Below are 9,297 nucleotides of genomic sequence, written 5' to 3'. Positions count from 1 at the left end.
CCACACTGCTATTTTCCAGGAGAATGTGGAAGGGGAAATCCAAAACAACTCAGAGCACCACGCTGAGGACCTTAGAGAGAAGTTTGCCTGGGGCAAACATCTCCTAACTGCTGTAATTACCGTGAAAGGTCATCAAGGACACCTCGCTGTGCATGCTAGAAAATTTCATGTGAGCATTTCGCGTGGTCAGCGCAGAGTTCTGACACTGAGCCACACGAGATGACATCAGCAAACAGGCATTCCCCTCGGAAAGAGCTGAGGACATGGAGCACCTTCCAACTCCTTGCTCCCTTGGTTTGAAACACGACCATTAACAAGTCCGAAGCGACCAAAAAACTGGGATAAAAAGCGAAGGCTGCGCACGCACTGGCAGCAGACAGGACAAAAGAGCTCAGTCTGCAGACATAATTGGATTTAAGAGCCAAATTTCTCCCAGGAGCTGGCTGCTGGGAGGTTCTCCTGTGTCCCATGATCCAGCAGGAGCTGGTTCCTGCCCACGGTGCCTATGGGGTGGCAGCCAGGTCCCGTCGCACGCCGACATCCACGCGCGGCTTTAGGGGAGCCTTAAGGAAAGGCAGATGCAGAGAGAGGTTTGCAGGGATGTTCATCCTGAGGTCTTCCCTCCCCAGGTCCCCACCGAGGAGGGATAGGCTGCTGAGGAGAGAGGTCCCTCCACAGCCCCATCCCACAGCTGGAGCGGTGTCCCCTCTCCTAGGACACCCCGAGCAAGGAATCCTTCAAACCCTGCCCTCCGCTCTGCACAACATCTGGGACTGGCCACATCTGGCCACCTGGTTTCACCTGTGTCAGGCAGAATGATCATTTTGGGGCTGGACTGCTTCCTTCAGAGCCCCACATCTCACTTTCAGAGGTGGGGGAGAAAGCCTTTGACCCCTTGCAGGCCTTTGTGAGGACTTGCTGTTGGCATCTGCCTCTCTTGGCAGGGTGAGTGTACAGTCATTCATGCTGGAAGGGATCCTCACAGCCCCATCTGCTCCAAATCCCTGCTCAAAGCTGCAGGAAACAAATCCAGCACATCCCCTCTGCTCCTGCAGCCAAAGGCACAGGTGGGGGACACGTGAGGAGCAGGGAAGGATGCAAGAGATCTCAACACAAGAAAAATCCTGCTCTGAGCACGGTGGAGAACAAATCTACGGGGCGAGAAGAGGCTGCTGAAACACAAATAGTCCTGCCTGAACACCTCAGCTCTAACCTCTCGCTCCAGACACAGAAAACCCTCTCCAAAAAGCAGCTTTTAGCCCTCAAGTCACATCCAAAGAAACACTCAGGCAAAGAACTGACCTTTATCTGCAAAAACAAGTATCCTTGGTGCTTTTTTTCCTAAACTTTACCCCCTTCTTCCCAGACCTGGTGGCTCTGCTGTGCATGTCACAAAGCAGAGCTATCCCACCTGCTTCATTTACCCCACATAGCCAAACTAGGAAGAGCTGGAACTGCTGCCTCAGAGGTGTCCCACCACCACACACTCTAATAATAAAGAAAATAAAGAATATTCTGTCAAATAAAGAAAATTCTGCAAAGCCACTGTTTGACTGAGCAAACTCACCTGTTTCATACTTTGTGATACAGGAAAACCCCTTCTCCAACTCAGACCAAGCCTTTCCCTGTGCTCAATCCCAGTGACAACCCTGCAAGTTGTTTCTTCTCTGGCCTTTTTATTTCATTCCATAACACCAAAAGCAGAGCCAGGCCTGGAAATTAAACTGCACCCACTAGTTTCATTCATAAATTTGGCTGCACAACCACCAAGTCGGCTATTGTTGTTGTTTCTCACAGCTTACCACCTCCAAGCCAAGCAGCATTGTTTTTATTGCTATTGTGAGAACAAGAGCAGGGGAAAAAAGTAATCTTATGCTTCCCTTCCCCTCTCAATCAAATATAATAGAGAGAAAACAAAAAAAAAACTCGACAGGGCGGATGTTGGATCCTCAAGGATTTTTTTTGTTTTGGAGCTATCTACAGGAGCTCAGCCTGGTGCTGCATGTTTCTGATTCTGAATTTTTATCAATGGGCTGCACTGGGTCCATTTGAAAAGCCAGCAGGTGTTCGAACAATGAAGCAGAGCTGCCTCTACATCTGGGCCACAAAAAGTCATCGCCGTGTTTACAAGAAACAGGATAAGCAAGAAAACATCCTGCCACAGGCACCTAAAAAGCTGCAGCGGATTGTTATTCTTTTTTTCTTTTTTTTTTTTTTCTCACACTGGGCTGTTTATTTATAGCACGAGAAGCTGAACCAGGAGGAGGAAAAAAAGAAGTGAGAGGTTTCTCACTCGTTTCCACGCAGGAGTGACGCATGTGCGACGTGGCAGGCGCTGGCTTGTATTGTCCCCTCAGCTCTGGGATCTCATTAACCCCTCAGCTCTGGCTGCAATTAGTTAATGATCAGGGCACAACCTGCTGGGTTTGCTTCACCGATGTGACCAGTTAAGCCTGACTCATTCTGGGACACCCTGGAGGGAAACTGAGTCACCACGTACTGGAAATAACGTCCCAAAAGCCTAAGCTCACAGAGGGGGAGGGACGAGGGAAACTCCTCATCCTCAGCACTTAAGGTTGGATCCTGAGGGCAAACAGAGCAAGAGGCTCTTCCAGAGCTCAGAGAGGACACAGAGGAACTTCTTTCCTTGCACAGTGCACTAAGCACGTCTGCAGAACCAAGGTTTGTCACCAAATTTCAGCTGCTGATGGCTCGTGGTCCCCCACAGAACCACTGCTTCTGCGAGTTCTTTCTCAAGAACTTGTATTTTGCTCTGCTTCCTTTCAACTTTTATTTTTTAAACAAAGCAGGACACATGCAATTTAGTAACAAGATCAAGTTTTTTTAAATCAAATTCATTGAAGATGCACCAAAATGAAACCTCTAAAATGTTTCTCACCATCCTTAAAACAACTCAGGAAGCTCCAAGGCATCTCTGCCCTCCAGACTAACACTCTGCGACTCAAGCCATTCTTATGTCCAGCAAAATTAAGTGTTCCCTCACCTCACGTCCTCCCTTTAATAGTTTCACTTCTGGAAACCTTCAAAACACACCAGTTAGAGCCTCCCCCCTCAGAAACCTGGGGAAATGAGAGCTGAGCTGCTCAGCCTCTCATGGAGTTTGACTTCCTTGCTTTTGAGCTGAGTCAAAGAGGATTAACTCAACAGGTGTTTTACTGAAGAGTGGGAGGGAAAACAAAACAAAACAAAACACAATGAAACAACTGCCTACGTGCACGAGTAGCAGATGAATTCCTCCTCCCTTTCTGGAGAATGAACTGCTAAAGCAGATGGCAAACATCTCCTTCTCCTGCAGCCCTGAGTCACTCTTACTTCTGGCTTTAAACACTTCAAGTCCCAGAGCTCAAATGCTTCCCCTCAGTCAGGTCTGAAAGGGGATCTTGCTGATGCAGACTTGACCTCTGAAGGGTTGAGCTGCTTGCACTGCCCCTGACTCGTGGTCCTCTGCACCCTGGCCATGCTCAGAGACACCAGCCAGACTTCAAAGGACTTTCTGGCAGCCTCTGTGCCCTGTGCACAGAGTAGGACGGCTGAAGCCCAGACTACTACCCTGTAAATTCATGATAACTCCTCACAGTTCTTTTTTCATGAGCAGCAAGACCATCAAACAGCACAGGAATAAACAGAGACCAGCATCTTCCTCCACTTTGGGCCATGGAAAGCAAATTACAAATTGCTCTTCTGATTTCTCACCAACCCAGCTGGTCCCACCAAACCTCCTGTTGGCCACAGCATGGGACATGGGGGCTTGGGTCAGCTAAAATCCCACTGCAGCTGGAGGGAGCAGACAGCAGCTGAGGCTGTGTAGTGTTTGTGGAGAATTTCTTGAAGCTTGCAGAGATTAATGTGCACACAAGGCAGTGTTAACAGCCAAACTTTGTCATTTTTCCATCAAAATCATGAGAAAAGCACATGAAGCACTTCAGATTGCTGATGGTGAGCCTGTAAAGTGAGGAAGTGGTCAGAGGCTCTGTATATCTTAGCAGAACTGAAAGGGGTCTGTCTAGAAGTGTCATTCCACATGCCATACTGAATATATCTTCACAAGAAATGCTACTTATTTCCAATATTTGGGTTGCAGGATGATATAGAAGTGAACTTTGCCCCTATAAGTGACTAAAGCTTGACAGAGGGTTTGTGTGAATTTATTAAAAACTCCTGAGCCGAAGCCAAACATTCAAGCCAACCAATGTCCTAAAATGTCTGCTTACAAATTACTTGGATAATTGCCAGAAGCCCGAGTCTGGTCCCTTTTTCTGTTTCTTTCTCACCCAAAAAACATCTGGTGTGTGTTGCCAGTCTGTATTGACTGCTCTCTTGATGCTGTAGGCATCTTTAGGAACAGCATCCTATATAATTAAATAGCTGAGCGCTGACGAACTGTTGTCAAGACAGAATAAAATCAATCCACTCCCTGTTGTGTCATAATGATACAGAGCTGGCACTGTTTGAACCAGCTTCTTTGGAAAGCTTTAATTTTATCAAACAACTCTCTTTCAGGAGAGATGATTTGGGGTTTTGCTTTTTAACAAAGAGAGAAGTGGAGTGCAGCACACGGCACTTAATATCTGGCTGAGATTTAAAACGCATGCTCCTTATGAAGTGTGACATTTTATCCCTGAAGCCACAGGAACATTTCCCACATTTAAGTGATAGAGGGAAAATTCTTCAAATTAGATTTGAACTTTATACCTTCTAATTCTGCTGCAATCCTCCTCCTCCATGTACCACGCTCGGGCCTGATGAACACACTGCTATATCAAAGTCTAACAGACCTGAGTGCTGACAAATCCCCTTCACTTAGCTTGGAAGTAAGCAGCAAACCTCCTGGAGATCCAGGAGTCAGTGTTAACTGGAAAAAATATCCTGGAAGTAAGCAGCAAACCTCCTGGAGATCCAGGAGTCAGTGTTAACTGGGGAAAAATAGCCTGGAAGAAGCAGCAAACCTGCTGGAGATCCAGAAGTCAGTGTTAACTGGGGAAAAATAGCCTGGAAGAAGCAGCAAACCTGCTGGAGATCCAGAAGTCAGTGTTAACTGGGGAAAAATAGCCTGGAAGAAGTAGGAAACCTCCTGGAGATACAGGAGTCAATGTTAACCAGAAAAAATATCCTGGAAGTAAGCAGGAAACCCCCTGGAGATCCAGGAGTCAATGTTAACTGGAAAAATATCCTGGAAGTAAGCAGCAAACCTGCTGGAAATACAGGAGTCCATGTTAACTGGAAAAAAATATCCTGGAAGCAAGCAGCAAACCTCCTGGAGATCCAGGAGTCAATGTTAACTGGGAAAAATAGCCTGAAAGTAGGCAGCAAACCTCCTGGAGATCCAGGAGTCAATGTTAACTGGAAAAATAGCCCAGTCACAAGGCTAAATGAAGTGGTCAGTGCAGCCCAGCTGGCAGAGCCACCCCTCATGGATGTCACCATGAGCTGGAAGCCAGCCCTTGAGGTCACAAGGGTGACCCCAGTCCCCAAGGTTTGCAAAGGGCCACGCAGAGCTCCTTTAAACACTTCCATCCAAGCCTAAAGGAAAACCAAACACCCACCTGCGAGGAAGTCATGGTCAGAGGGAGGGAGCAATCATCCTAAAAAGATGGGCTGGGTGAGCTGGGGGTATTCACCTGGGGAAGAGAAAGTTCCAGGGAGACCTCAGAGTCCTAAAGAAGCTCCAAGAGATCTAAAGAGGGCCTTTGGACACGGGCCTAGAGCGGCAGGGCATGGAGGATTGGTTTTAGACTGAAAAAGGGCAGGATTAGGTGTGATAGTGGGAAAGAATTGTTCCTGTGAGGGTGGGCAGGCCCTGGCACAGGGTGCCCAGAGAAGCTATGGCTGCACCTGGATCCCTGGAAGTGTCCAAGGACAGGTTGGACAGGGCTTGGAGCAGCCTGGGACAGTGGAAAGTGTCCCTGCCCATGGCAGGGGGTGGGATGGGATGACCTTTGACCTCCCTTCCAGCCCAAACCATTCTGGGATTCTGTGAAGCCCTGAGCAACAACTCCCCAGGCTTGCCCATCACAAGGTCCTACTTCTCATTTTCCAGACTCACAGGTTTGCTGTGCAACTCAGCTGCACCCAGGTCCCCATTTGGGGACAGCTGTCCTGCTGTAACTGCCATCCTTTAGGATGAGGGGAACCCACAAGGATCATCAGGTCCAACTCCTGGCCCTGGACACCCCAAAAATCCCACCCTGTGCCCAAGAGCCCCTTCAGAGGAAGCTGCAGACCCCGATGAGGTCTGACCTTTGTCTCCTCCAGGCTGAACAAGCCAAGTGCCCTCAACCTGCTCCTTCCCTATCTTCTGTCTCTCCTTTGAACACTCTCTAACAGCTTTAGATCTTATCTAAAGCTGCCCCAGCCCAGAGCAGACAGGACAATGCCCTCCCTGGCCTGGCTGGCACTGCTGGGGTGATCCCCCAGGGCAGGGATGTCCCTCCTGGCTCCAGGCACTGCTGACTCAGATGCAACTGGCCATCCACCAGGACTGCCAGATCCCTGCTGCTCTCTCACTCCCAATGTGTCCCTGCCTCCAGGGCTGCCCCATTCCAGTGCAGAATCCAGCACTTTAAATTTCACACAGCTGGTGACTGCCCAGCCTCACAGAGCACATCCCACACTGCATCCCAGGCTGTCACACCTGTGTCACACCCTGTGTGACACACACAGCAAACAGAATGCTGGACTCCCAAGTGGTGGCCCAAAGCCTCAGCCCACCACGGATGGAGGAGGAAGCCCTGACCCACAGCTTCTCCCTTTGCACCTCTCTGGGCCAGCAACACTCAGGAAAACCCCCCTCCAAGTTCCACCCTGCTCCTCGAGGGACAGCCCCAGACCTCTGGAAGTGCTTTGAAATACAAGTTGCAAAGGCAGAACATTATTCCCATTACGTTGCTTGCTTTCCCTAAGCCCTACTCAATAACAGACAGGTGCACTAAGCTCTTTGCCAGGGACCCACGTTGAGAGGAACAAGACCCTCCAGTTTTATGTTTTACCCCCTTTGTAAGCTCACAGTCACCTCTTAAGCTCGTAATAAAAGATTTTTTTTTTTTCAAAAATGATGGCACCTAGTTTCCAAGGCAGCAGGACTTTTAAGCCTGTGTTTGCAAGAGCCTAAGGAATTAGAGATGCCAAAAGGCACAGGCTCTACAAAACCCATCCCCTGTTCCTGCTGGATAGATCAAATAACACACTTGGAGTTTTTAATGCAACACGAGCTGCACGAGGAAGTGGCCAGTGATGCTGTACAAAAAATGTACAATGAGTGGGATAACAACTACAAATCCCTTTAATCTCTGGTCTTACCTCGACATCTCAGACTGTTTGGAGCCTGCAGGGATTATTGGAGAAGTGTGATTCCAGAATGGAAAGAGTGAGATGCTTCATGGTGTTCCCTGACCATGAGTGGTCTGCTGGACCTCAGCTGCAGTGAGCACAGAATCACAGGATCATTTTGGTTGGAAAACACCTCCAAGACCATCCAAGTCCAACCCATGACCGATCCCCACCTTGTCACCGAGCCCCAAGCATTGAGTGCCATGTCCAGGAGATCCTTGGACACCTCCAGGGATGGGGACCACACTACTGCCTGGGCAGCCCCTTCCAAGGCCTGGAAATTTCCATGGGGACCTGCTGATGTCCAACCTAAACCTGCCCTGGCACAGCTTGAGCCCATTTCCCTCCATCCTGTCCCTGTTCCCTGGAGCACAGCCCGATCCCCCCAGCTGTCCCCTCTGTCAGGAGCTGTGCAGAGCCACAAGGGCCCCCCTGAGCCTCCTTTGCTCCAGGCTGAGCTGTGGGGACATCACAGCCCAGGCAGACCTGTGTCCTCTCACTTCAAATTACTGAAAAGCTCAAGGACTCAGCTGGAACCCTGTTGGAAACCAGAACATCTCCCACTCCCTGCTTTCTCCATTTATAAATGTCAATTTTCTTAGGCTAAACCAATTACTTACTCTTAGTCATACACAGCTCCCATTTCAGCTCAAAAACAGGCTCCTTTCCCATGGAAGAAAAAATAAAAATCAACTCTACCCATTTCATAATTAATTTTTCTGCATGACTTTTCCCAGCAACACAACTCATTTTTTTCCCAAGTTCTCTGTGAACTGATGAAAATGAAAATCCCCTCAGCCTCCCTGCACGCTCTCATGTACATCACTTCTTTGTAGCTTAATTTCCCATTTTTAAAAGGAAGACATTTGCTTTCCTCCAACTTTTTTTATGGGGGGGAGGGTGGAGAAGGCAGGTGGGAAAGTGAGCAATAAATATTATTTCATCATTAACACAATGACAATCTTGTGCACTGTGACACCGAGGGCAATAAATTCAGATTAATAATTAACATCCACATCATATCAAACCATCTTGGTGCTCTCATTTCAACTGCTTCAGAAATCTTCCTACTTCTTTATTGCAAACACATGTAATAGGTCGATCAGTCCTTCAAACCACACACGCTGATGGAGACAGCACTGCTGGGACTCTGCAGGTAAAACTTTTGGTTGAAAAAAAGCACAGTTTGGCATCAAAAGCGGTGTACAGATGCCAGCGTCAGTGGAAATAAAAATGCAAGGTTCCTATTTGGGTTGCAAAGACTGAAATATTTTATTAAAAAAGGAACAAAATACAAGTTACTTACTGCTTTCGAGACCCTCCTGACCTGCACGTGGATGAGGATCAGGCACTGGAAGGAAGCAGACAAATTTCCCATGTTAATTTCAGCGCGAAGAACCAGTTTGATATTAACATTGAAACTTACAAGCTGATTTTACAGCTTTTTCCAACCTCAGCACAGAGAAAATGCAACAAATTCTCCTAAACCCTCCCCCCACTGATCCCACACACTTAAAGAAATGATGTGGTGGGCATAGTCATCATATGGCTTGAAAAATAATATCCTTAGATGCTTTTATGATGGTCTTCAAGATTCATGTTTTCAAGCTTTTCCTCCAAAACCAGGGAGGGCTAGAAACTTTATTTCAAAAACTTGATAGCCAAGAGTCTCACCTAATTATGTGAGCTGGGGCTTCAATGGGAGAAAAAAAAAAGGGGGGGGGGAGGGAAACAAAGAAAAGGAATGCAGGCATACAGAAATTTGTGTAAAAAAATATGATCACTGGCAAAACTTTACTTATTGTCCCAAACTTCTTGTTTTTTTCCTTCTCATTAGTTTTGTGGATGAGTGCATTTCCCCCCCCAAAATCTGCGCTGTAATCCTGCCCTCTAAACTGGTTTTTTAAGTGTTAAGGGAATGAAAGACCACTAGAAAGTTGCTCCAATAGG

The sequence above is a fragment of the Geospiza fortis genome, unplaced genomic scaffold, assembly GCF_000277835.1.
Source record: "Geospiza fortis unplaced genomic scaffold, GeoFor_1.0 scaffold179, whole genome shotgun sequence".
NCBI lineage: Eukaryota > Metazoa > Chordata > Aves > Passeriformes > Thraupidae > Geospiza > Geospiza fortis.
This window is presented reverse-complemented; position numbering follows the sequence as displayed.